General features: G+C 37.5%; 1 long non-coding RNA gene across 1 annotated transcript in view; it reads right to left on the reverse strand.

Annotated features, from left to right (window-relative positions):
- Positions 1–12,173, reverse strand: part of LOC137223089 (uncharacterized) — a 370,295-nt gene that overhangs the window by 234,501 nt on the left and 123,621 nt on the right. Inside the window, exon 2 of the long non-coding RNA XR_010942713.1 lies at positions 2,139–2,240. This is a non-coding gene — a long non-coding RNA (uncharacterized lncRNA). The remainder of the gene's footprint in view (positions 1–2,138; positions 2,241–12,173) is intronic.

Here is a 12,173-nt window from a genome sequence, read left to right on the forward strand (position 1 = left end):
AATGATATATAGTTGTTCAAAGAGCAGCATTCCTAACATAATTAAATATAAATTACCACTGCATAATTTGGTCAAAGGGTACATCTGTCTAGATTCTGATAACACTGGAAGTCCAAAATTCCAAATTCCCATGTCTTCTGTGATTTTCTTTGAAGATAGAGCATTTTTCTAAGAATCCTTTTTTTTTTTTTACTGAAAAGACTAGAATTTATGGTATGAAAAAATACTGTATTATCTTAAGGAAACAAGCCTGTGCAACAGGGCTTTGAATAAAGATCTGTTCCTAGTTCCCCAGCATGTAAACCAGAGTGACATAAAAATGTATTTCATTTTTAGGCTCAGTCATGGCTCAACCTCCTTCAGGTGATGCTCTGAATGCTGACAGGGGGCCTTAAATCTTTGGTGGGTTTATGAACTGCAACAAGGAACTTTTCATGATGTCCTGAATCCCAGAAGTAAGACGCCAGTGGTTAATCTCTGAGTCACTGGGCCCCTTTGACCTGTTCTCTTCACACTTGTTTCCATATTTCATCTGCTCTGAGCTGGATTCACTTTACGATTTTGGTTAAGTGTGAAGAAAATCAGCATGGCAGGTGGAAGGCACTGAAGCTGCTCTGTACCCAGGGCTAAATTTCTGCCAATATGTGTTTTGTTTCCTGTGGCAAAATCCCTGACGTGGCTTTTCTGCAAGTTGGCTACGCCTTGCCACTTCCACTTAAACAACATCAGATGTAATATTCCCTCGAGGAGGACAAAGAACGGGACTCTGTGTTTGGTTTTTATGTTAAGGACAACATGGCTCATGGTGTACAGGGAACTGAAAGAAACAATACTTCAGGAATCATGCCAAATGTGAAACATGGCTTTGCTCTTTGAGACCCTGGTTACAGACACTCAGTTGAAAGTCTTAGGCTGGCAGGGGCCGTGAGTAATGTGAGGAGCTCTGAACTAGGGGCAGAGGATCCCAAGTCAGCCAGCTTGTTACCCCACAAGATAGCGTCTCACAACCTGAGCTGCTACAATAGTAAACTCAAACTAAGGCAGACCTCAGATGATTTAATTAGGAATAAGTGCAACAGTAAACTTAAACTATATATAGGCTAAAAATCATCTTATAAGAGGTTACGATTCTCCTGTTACACGGTTGTAAATCTTTTTTGCCGATTTTATCTACCTACAGCCAGTAAACCAATTAAGTTGCTGCTGTGGCATTGATTTTAACTTCTTAACAGATTTTTTGTGTCTGTCTTGATGCCAACAATCCAGTTGGAAACTAAAATATTGAGTCAGTAATCTGGACTGCATAATATACACACATCTCATTATTTTATATACAAAAACCTATACTCTTGTTAAGAGTTCTTAAATTGCTATCTAACATTATGGACACCAAGACTAAGAAACGCTTTGTAAACTGTATCTCATAACCTCAGAAATCTAGAAGTTCTTATCACATACCAAAATTATGTGCAGTATTAAACGTGGCAATTTTTATGATAAACCTAAGCACAAATGGTTCAGAGTTCTGATCCAAAGAAATAACTATCACTGTTTCTGTATAAATGTGTGTGTGTGTATATAAATAAATATATATATATATGACAGAAAAAGAGAGCTACAACTCTATATAAAATAATGAAATAATTATATATATTAAATGAAATAATGATATATAAATATGAATACACATATCCATATATATGTATGTATATTTGAATATACATTGAGGTACACACAAGTCTGCATGAGACCCCATCCCAGAACAATTAAGTCAGAATACACAGAGGTGCAGCTGCAGCACTAGTGCATATTAAAAGCTACACAGGTGATTTTAATGTGCAGCCAGGACTGAGAACCTTTGCTCCACATCTATTCAATATATCTGAAAGTCTTCTGTGTAGCTGGTATTCTAAATGCACTTAAATTACATTGGCCCTTATGTCTCCATTCAGATGAGAAGAACAATACCAATGGCAATATTAAACACCTTATCTGATGCATCTGATGCAACTAATTCACTCAACTTTTCCACTGCCTCTTAGAAAATGAAAACAGGCATCACTTACCCTTCCGGTGTCTCACTGTGGTGGATAGAGACTTACCCTTCCGGTTTCTCACTGTGGTGGATAGAGACTTACCTTCTTGTTTCTCACTGTGGTGGGCTTGATGGTGCTAACAAAATGATGGAGGGTCTTCCCTCTTTCACCCAGTCTCTTCATAGCTTTCAGTGTTACCGAGTTCTATGAATGAAAATTGTTAGATTAATGGTGGGGTCATGAAAAGACAATGAAAAGAAAACCTACATAGAGGAAGAAATGTGAACGTTGAAGCCAGGAAACCAACATCAGGGATGAATGGGGAAGAATGATACACGCAACAAGGCATCACCTGAAATCTAGAGAAGCCTCTGTTTATGTGCCCTGGGAGTGGACACAAATGCCACCTGGGCCAGGCGGAATATGGTGAGTGGACATAGCCAAAACGCTTCTCTCCACAGGGCTTCTGTTACAATCACTTCAACTTTACAGCATCGATACTGAAGTCTTTTATCTATGTTTTCAGTTGAATAAGAATTTGTTGACAGGTCCCATCCGTAAACAAAGAACCCACTCAAAATTAGTTTCAGTTAATGCAACGTTTGCACATATGTATGTGTTCACAGGACCTGTGATGTGTCCAATTTAAAAGTAAACAGTCATCTCCCCACTGGGACATGAGATGTTTGAAACTTAAGAGGGAAAAATAAGTCACAAAACATATATGAAAGCTGGCCAATGCAATACAGTGTAGAATCTATCCTCCTCACTCTGCACCTGGTACATGGTGGAGGCTCTACAAACAGATGTTCAATCCATGATCACTTGACAATCTCTGTAAGAGACCAAGTCATTTACACTATTAGATCTGTAAATCAGCATTAGCTCCCTTATACAGCTAATTTCATGTAATTGTTCTAATGTCCTGAGAGATTTTTTGTGGAACTTTATTGTGCTTTCAAACATATGGGGATCTTACTAAAATGCAGACTCTGATTCTGTAGGTCTGGGTCGGACCAGAGTTTCTGCATTTGTAACCAACTACCAGGTGATGCCAACATCGCAGTCTATTTACTGCTCTTTAGTGTCAAGGCCGTAAAAAAAAAAAAAAGGAAAGAAAAGAAAAGAAGGATAAATCAGAATTTATCTCACTCCTTTTGAAAAAGAAAGCTTCACTACATAAAACAAAACTTTTAGGAAATAAGATAGAGTATGAATGAGAAACTTAAAAAGCAGAGAAAACTCAGCACCTGGCTTTGACACAGTCTCTGTTTGCTTAATGATACTCCTAAGCATTTTCAGTTTTCTTTGTTGTCCTAACCACACTTCAATAATTAGTAAATATCAGAGGCAAGCTGAGATTTGCTGCTTGGTCCAACAGTCAAGCATTCCAGCTTCTATAGGGAAAAACAAGCACTTCAATGCACGTCTGTGATTTGTAGTTTCGTAAATGTTGTTCTAGTCCTACTCCACACAGTTAGCAAAACAGGAATGCAATAATTACTTTATTTCAACACACAGCTCACCATTAATCTTGGGATTTATTACAAAAGACTGTACTCCATGAAATTAATCAACATGCTCTATGTTTGTCCTCCCTCCCTTTTCCCCCCTATGTGGTTGCTACATCCAAGAAACTGAAATACCAGTTTCCATAACAATCTCTGAAATTCTTTGCTCTGACAGACATGTATAGTTAAGACTTGCAGATTTTTCTTTTACTTGTGTCAGAAGGGACTTAACTATGTCGGGCCTCTTGCCTCCTGCCACTTCTAACAAGACTCATTTCATAAAAGAGAGAGGAGAGGATGTGTTGAGAGGACTGTTTGATTCCAGCTCTTTCCTTAATGGGTCTAGTGTGACCTGAACTAGTCACTGAAATGTCTCTGAGCCTCAGTTTCCTCATACAGAAAGTGATATTATTAGCAATACAAACATTATTTGTTATGACTATGGGATATGAGCTCATGCATACATTTGATTCAAAACACTTTTTGAGTGAGGTTATAAATCCTCATATGAGACACACATGTGGATCATTCCTTCTCTTTTCTTTCCTTAACTTAAACGTGGTTTGGCAGCTGGGACTCTGGATATTACATGTATTTTAGCTCAATCAGTTTTATTCTCTGCATTTAGTTCACAAGATGGGAAGCCTCCCAAGGGCAGAGACAACGTCTGTTAACTTGCTGCTGGGTAACAGTGCCTAGCATAATCCCTGGCACGCGGGAGGCCCCACAAATGTCAAACACATAAATAAAGACTGTTTGCCTCTGACACGTTTACTTCCTTCTAAGGGTAAAAGCTGAGACACTCTTACCGGTGATTTGGAATCAAACCTATTTTTTAGTTTGAAATCTACATGATGGCAACTAACATGTTAACATATGTCCAGCCACTATTTCATTGTCATCTTTCTATTACAGTGAAAATTCAGTGGGAGTTAGCATCTTTTAGTAGTCTTAAATGTTCTAAAATATAAGAGCAATGGAAATTTTAACCAGCTAGTGTTGTGGTATTTACTTGGGAATAAGCAGTGTGTACCTCTTCTCTCTTCCTGTCCCCTCTGTCTTTCCACACCATCTGTCTGCCTACAACATATAACCCATCACTGCCTTCATACGCCCAAAGTTTACACAGTCCCAGGTAGGGTCCAGGTGTGTGGGGTCCATGACTCATTCAGACTCACTTGGACTCTAGGACCACCCAAGAAGCCAGAACTTCTGGGGTGGCATGGGAAGAAATGGATGCTTAAAATCCCAGGCATTAAAAATAAATACCTGAAGTTAAAATTTTCTGTCCAGAACTTGGAGAGGTCTAGTACGTGACTGTGAGAAAGAACAGAGGTTCTGGAGAAGAAAACAGGCTAAATAAGGGCTCTTATTCCACACAGACCATTTCTCTGATCTCAGCTCCTCCACAGTGCCTCTGACCTCAATTATTTCCGAATTCTACTAAAGAATTAAGAAAAGAAAGGAACCTTTGTGCCTGTTGTTCTTTTATTCTCAGTTGCTTGTTTGCGTTACTGTTAGATGATTTCCTTCTATAAGCTCTTATCCTCAGAAATCTAAGTAAATCACAAATCAGAGAATAAAAAACTATATTCCTCAGTTGTCTATGTGACTGATGAACTCTCAAGCACCCACGAGCCACGACAGAATGCATGGGCGTACGTCCCTGACCAGTGTGCACTACGTAATGACAGAAGGCTTTGAAAGAGGTCAAACGATCAAAGCACTGAAAAGTATTTTGTCATTATATACTACATAATATTTGTAACCCTATAGCTGGGCCAATTCTGATTCTAGGATGAGCTAGGTATCCTCGGAAACTAAATGTATTACTCCGAATAAGGAGAAGTGTTTTATTCCCACCACTACCCACAAGGTGCATATGCTGGAGAGCTCGATCAGTTTGTAAGGGATCATAGCAAGCCAAGAATTCTGTGCATCTTATCATTCTCTTGAAGTTAGAAATAATCCAGAAATTTCAGCCACATTTCTCATTAACTATAGAGAATTATGCAATTGTTTAGAATAGCCCACCAAAAGGCAGTCAATAAAAGATAACTGATATAATGTGCTAGTTCTTGAACAGATATAGATTTTAGACATACACAAGATTTTAACAGTTAAAATAACTAATTTTCTAATTAGTTTCTAATAACTAATTTTTCTAATTCTAAGTGGTTCTTTATGGAAGTTCTCAAACTAAACTCCCTTCAATACTCTGTATGGATTTTTTTTTTTTTTTTTTTTTTTTTTGCGGTACGCGGGCCTCTCACTGTTGTGCCCTCTCCCGTTGCGGAGCACAGGCTCCGGACGTGTAGGCTCAGCGGCCATGGCTCACGGACCCAGCTGCTCCGCGGCATGTGGGATCCTCCCGGACCGGAGCACGAACCCGTGTCCCCTGCATCAGCAGCGGACTCTCAACCACTGCGCCACCAGGGAAGCCCGGATTTTATTTTTTAAAGATAAATGCTCAAAACCAGCACAGATTCTGTCAATGTCTAGTCGAACACATATGAGTTTATTTAGATGCCTCTTTGCCTTCCTATTGTCTCAATTTTCTCCTTTCAGTAAGCCCTCATAGGAATACACTAAGCAAAGACTAACTGGGGATTTTGGTGTGGGAATGTGACGCGAGGTCTGGGTCTCTGGGGCTGATCTCTTATATCAGAGTACCTAAGCAAGATACAGTGCAGTAATCAGCATGCAGAAAGTTGAGAGCTATCTGTGAAAATTGTACTTGGGATGACGGGCAAAACAGAGGGGATCTTTCAAGAGAACAGACTCTTCTTATAAAAACTACCTTGATAAAGCATCATCTAGAAAATATTTTGGGATTCAACTTCATGGATCATTTATTCATTACTATTCTTTATTAAAATAAAAAGTTAATCAGTGTTTTCTGAGATAAAGATGGAGTAAAGTGTTTGGGAAAGACGCTGGCCTTTGTTGCAATATTAATGGGAGACACTGATTAGGATCAGATAGTTTCTCAACAGAGGAAGAGATCAAGTCACCAAGACAGTTATTATGAGGAAAACACTTACTGCTGATGGCAGTTGGGCTTTGTTAAAACTTTTTGCCTTGATAAGTCTCTTGTGGACTAATGCTTTTTAATATTCACTGATTAAATGGAAATAAAATAGCCATGAGGAGGCTGTAGTTTCCAAACAGTTTAGAAGTTCTCATTATCTCCTCAATGAAGAACTTATTTTGAGAACATCACAGAGGATATTTTATATGCATCAGATCCCTTGAAATGTTACCTTTTATAGATACATGATTTTACATAGCATTATTATCATGCGATTTGTACCCTAATCTTTAAAAGGGTATAAGTGTGTCCCAACTATAATTTGAAAAATCTAGGCAAACAATAACACTAACTGAATTTTAACTTCTAGTGTGATTCTGTAGAAAGGTAATGGATTGCTCAAAGTTTCTTGAATTCTTTTCAAAGATAGTCACCCACAATCATTTTTTAATCAGGTATATTTTTGTTCGGGGCATGAGTTTTGGAGTCAAACTACTTCAGTTCTAAACCTAACTCTACTGATGACTAGTTATGTGACCTTGTTTGGCTCTACTGTGTCTCGGTTTCCTTATCTGTAAAATGGAAATAATACTGGTACATATTGGAAGGCAATTAACCATAACTAATTTTTCTGCATGCCTTTTGAGCAGAGTCACTGACTACATTTGTTATGGATTATATTTTTAAGGATGCAACAGCCTTGGGAAAGATAAATAATGTCTCCTTCCCAAGCAATAATGCTTACTGCCAATTACAGAAATTTTGGGTTCCCCAAGTTCAGGGCTCCTGTTCTGTAATTTAACCCATCGCACGGGCATTGTAACCTGGCTCTTTTCATGTTGCTCTGTGGGAATCTGGGCTAAGGGAACTTACACAAGAAAATGTGGATACTTTGGCAATTACAATTACTACGAGTAATAAAACTGTCCTTTGCTTTTGAACCAGTAGTCTCATATCTTCTGCTAACATCCACGAAACTGTGGTAGGCTAATTTGTTAGCTTGCAATTCGGGTAAAATTTCAGACCTTTCATAGTTCTTGCAGCACCTACCTTATAATGTTATTTTGGGGATTAAATAATATATGCAAAGTGCTTACAACGTTACCTGGTATATAAAAAATCCCAGATATTAGCTAATATTGTTAGCTGCTATTAATTGGCCAACAATTATTTCAAGATGTAAAGACCTCAGGATATCGGTGAATTCCAATTCTTATGGTGTTGAATTATGAAAAACACAGACTAAAGAATCACTGAAGTGCCTTGTGATGATATGTATTTTCTTTCTAAGAAAAAGGTGATTTGTGGAATTGGGAATTTTATGACTATCTTGGATACTTGCTTTGAATATACAAATTACTCATTCCATATCAAATTATACAAATGATTACCAGAGACGATGATGCTCCACAAATGATCAGTCATATCAACATTTTTTTCCTGTGGACCCTGTTGCCTATTATTGATGGGCAAAATCATGCTGATGTCACTGTTTTCATTTGAATTTAAGACTAATTCTTTTCACCGTCCTACGAAAATGTGTGTTGGTTGGTTCTCTTATCAAAGTGCCATAAAGGAAGGAATGGTGATTACTGCTTATCTCTTTAATTTATTACTAAGGATGTTATACAAACACAATCAAAGACATCTTTGCTGAGAGATATTATTTGATTAATGTCATGAGTCCCATCCAACCTCAACTTGACTGTTAAAGAGAAATAACTGATGCCTCTAAGTTTCTGCAAAATTAGTCACATGATTCTATCAAGTTCATCTATCACACTGAGTTTCTGTTATATTTCTAAGCCATTAACAGAAATATGTGTGAAATGGCCTATGCCATATCTTGTCAATTGTATAAAGAATTCAGTTGATCACATAACTCTTAATTTTTGAGAATTTAATGAATGAAGATGTTGCTGGTTGATGGTGTTAAGGGCTAAGTTATTATTTACAGAATGTTTACTATAGCTCATTATCATCAAGAAAATGTAAAAAGTATGGGACTGCTTCCTCCACATATACTTTCCTTGCTCTTAATTAGGTTTTAAGACTGTTATAATTTTGTTCTATTTGTCATATATAAAAAAGAAGAGGGAAAATTTTGACACACAGTGTACTTTTCCCTAGATTCTATGCTCCATTAGGATTACTCATCTGCCTATACAGAGTTTAGTATTGAGTCAAGGAAACGAAAAACATTCACAGAAATGTTAATCCATATGTAGTACAAATCAATATAAAATAATTGGTTCAGATAGGAAATGCACAGGAGTAATGGTTTTCAAATTTATTATTATTATTTTTGTGTGTGTGTGGTACGCGGGCCTCTCACTGTTGTGGCCTCTCCCTTTGCAGAGCACAGGCTCCGGACGCACAGGCTCAGCGGCCATGGCTCGCGGGCCCAGCCTCTCTGCGGCATGTGGGATCTTCCCGGACCGGGGCACGAACCCGTGTCCCCTGCATCGGCAGGCGGACTCTCAACCACTACGCCACCAGGGAAGCCCTCAAATTATTTTTAAAGTGTGGAAATATTTTTTAATATTTCTATCAGGTTACAGAATATCCATATGGATCTGCTTATCCTACAGAGCATCCCAATGGGCACTCCAGAGACCCCTAAGCATTTAAAATGCCAGAGTTTGTAAGACCACACTCTAATTCCCCCCAAGGGTGAATGGAGATGTTGTACTCTTTCTACATACCCTGCCCACTCCAAGAGGCACTGATTTGTCACATACTTAGGTGGTAAACATGTAATTTGAAGTCTAGTTTGTTCAAATTTGAAGGTAATATCTTTTTATTTTTATTGTTGTAGATGTTTGTTGTTTCTATTTCACAATACTTCTTCCACTTATGATTGCCAAATAAAGTACAGGATGGCCAATCATGAATTTTGGAAAAACAATAGAGTTTTTTAGTATTAGTTTGTCCCAGCTGTTATATAGGACATTCTTATTTTAAAGAATTATGTGTTGTTTATCTGATATTAAAATTTAACTGGCCATCCCATATTTTTATTTGCTAAATTTAGCAAACCTTCATGGGCAGATTTCAGGAAAAGTGACACTATATATGACCCAATAAATATATATAATACATTTAGAGAGGGTATTTCAAGAGCAGAAAAATGCAAGATTATCTACATTTCTGAAATCTTATCACAGATATGAATATGCACGTTCTAAGTGTAAAGGCAAAATTTTAAGGTATTGAACTATCTCCCTCTCTCTCTCAGGAGTCCATGTGTACCCAAGTGGGAAAAACCTTATTGTCTTAGTGTTTAGTGGGATTGTCAAACTCACTTGAAAATTTTCTACAGAGACAGAGCAGAGTGCCAAAGTGTGAGGAAGCAAAGTAATGGCTTAGATTTTCACAAAATAATAATCTAACCTGCTCCTTTATGAATGAGAAAACAATTCTCAGCTTTACTCCAAATGTCTCCCTGTATCATTTTTTAGGAGAAGAATATCAATTCTTCGTGGTAGTTTTTAGTCTAGCAGGGTAGAAATTTAAATTCTGTCTTCAACATTTATTAGCCATGTGAATTTGGACAAATCACTTATCTGCAACTCACATTTCTTGCTGGAAAATAGAGCAAATGATGCTTACATCATACGGTGGTTGTGAAAATTAATTGGAATGTATTTAAAACATACAGTATAGTTAATACCTAAAATATAGCAGGTGGTCAAATAAATGATAACTATGATTTCAGGCCCTGCCTAATCCGATACCACATTTTCCAAAACTATTATGCATTTATTATCTTTTCACAACAGCTCATTTTTGTAAAGATTCCACCACAGTAGAATTTTATTCATTTCTGTTTTGAATCTTAATCAGGAATTCTGAAGTAATAATTCTGAATAAGAGTGAGACCAACCACTATCAGGCAGGCATTACCGATCAGAACAGCTACCAGGGTAATTAGAGCAGATGCCAGAGGTAACCACACAGTACAGGTCTGCCCCTGGCTAAATAACAGCCACATTCTTGGAAGAGAAAAAGCAAAATATCAGGGACTCTAAACTCCCATAAAGGATGATAAGATTCAAATTAAAGTCCTTACATAAAATAAAGGGGTTTCTTGAGAGTAATGAGAGTTGAGTTGACATTTTAATCTCTAATCTAAAAAGTCTGTATTAACAGCGGCATAATGCTTAATGGCGGGTCAATTTAGAAAAGTAGGAGTAATAGCAGTAACAATAGTAGCTTTCTTTATTGAATGTCCACAATGTGACATGCACTCAGCTGCACACTTTACATTCACTTACTCATTTAATTCTATCAGAACTTTGAGGCTGTATTTATCTCCATGTCACAAATTAGACTGACAGAGCTTACAGAGATTTCCCAGGTCACACGCAGCTGGTAGGAGAAGATTCAGATGTTTTAAACCCACCTATATCTATCTCCAAAACCCACGTTCTTATACATTATGTGGTGATGCCTTCAACTACAATCTAATAAAGTGAAAATAGATGATCATATTTTCATGAAAATTATGTAAACAGTGAAAAACAGAATTAACCTATTTGATAGCCACCACCGGAGTGACGCTTCAAAGGAATTTCATTTAATCGATGTTACCAATCCAACAATCAAGTTTCAGAAAGTTTTGGGGGGAAAAAAAGCAGAAATATTGCAGTGGTTTTGGTTCTTTCCCCAAACACAGTAAAAATAAATGTGTTTCTGCTTAACCAGATGTAGAGAGAAAAGAAAAAATTGTAAACTAAGCGAACCTTGCACCTGGATATTACCCGTCGGTAGTCATCCTAACACTGGGATATGTATTTGTTGACACCAACCCTCTCCAAACACTGCATAATTCTTTTGGATACTATTTTTATCCATATTCAAAAGTGTGCACATAGCCATGACTTCAACTAGTTGAATCAGCATACGCACTGGAGTTTGTTACTTTACTGACCCCCACGGTGACTCAGGCTTGTGAGAAATCCTAAGAAAGTTTTATGGCTAAAAGTAGTTGAGAACTACAAAAGATATAAAGAGATATATAAAAGAAAGATGTGGCAGAGACTGTGAGTTGCCTGCTCAAAATCCATTTACCCTTATTTTATATTTAACAATGTGTTTATTGTTAGAAGCAGCAACAAAGAACTTAACTGTAAAATGCCTCCCTCCCTGCCTCTCTTCCTCCTCTTTTCTGCCACCAATGCAGACATGATTGCTGGAGCTGCTGTATCTATTCTGTAACTCACAAGGCAATTTATGAATTGAAACAAGTTCTACAGATGGCAGAGCAGAAAAATAGAGGGAATCTGGGGGCAATAACGACAGCACGCACCAATTATACTTCCCTGGCCTGCCTCTCTGGACTGCTTCTCACCTGAGGGAAAAAAAAGAAAAATCTAATTCCCATAAGTCACTGTTTTAAGGTCTTACCTTTGGTAGCCAGATATAATTCCTAAATAATGCAAAAGGTAATACTCTTTTACTTTTGTTTATTTATTTAGGGGTGTGTGTGTGTGTGTGTAAGTAAAGCCAACCCTAATGGGAAACAATAAATACCAACACTGTAAATGTGGGCTGAAAAACAAAGAAACGAAACTGTAGTTGGTAGAATTTAGT

Source organism: Pseudorca crassidens, chromosome 4, assembly GCF_039906515.1.
Source record: "Pseudorca crassidens isolate mPseCra1 chromosome 4, mPseCra1.hap1, whole genome shotgun sequence".
Taxonomy (NCBI): Eukaryota; Metazoa; Chordata; class Mammalia; order Artiodactyla; family Delphinidae; genus Pseudorca; species Pseudorca crassidens.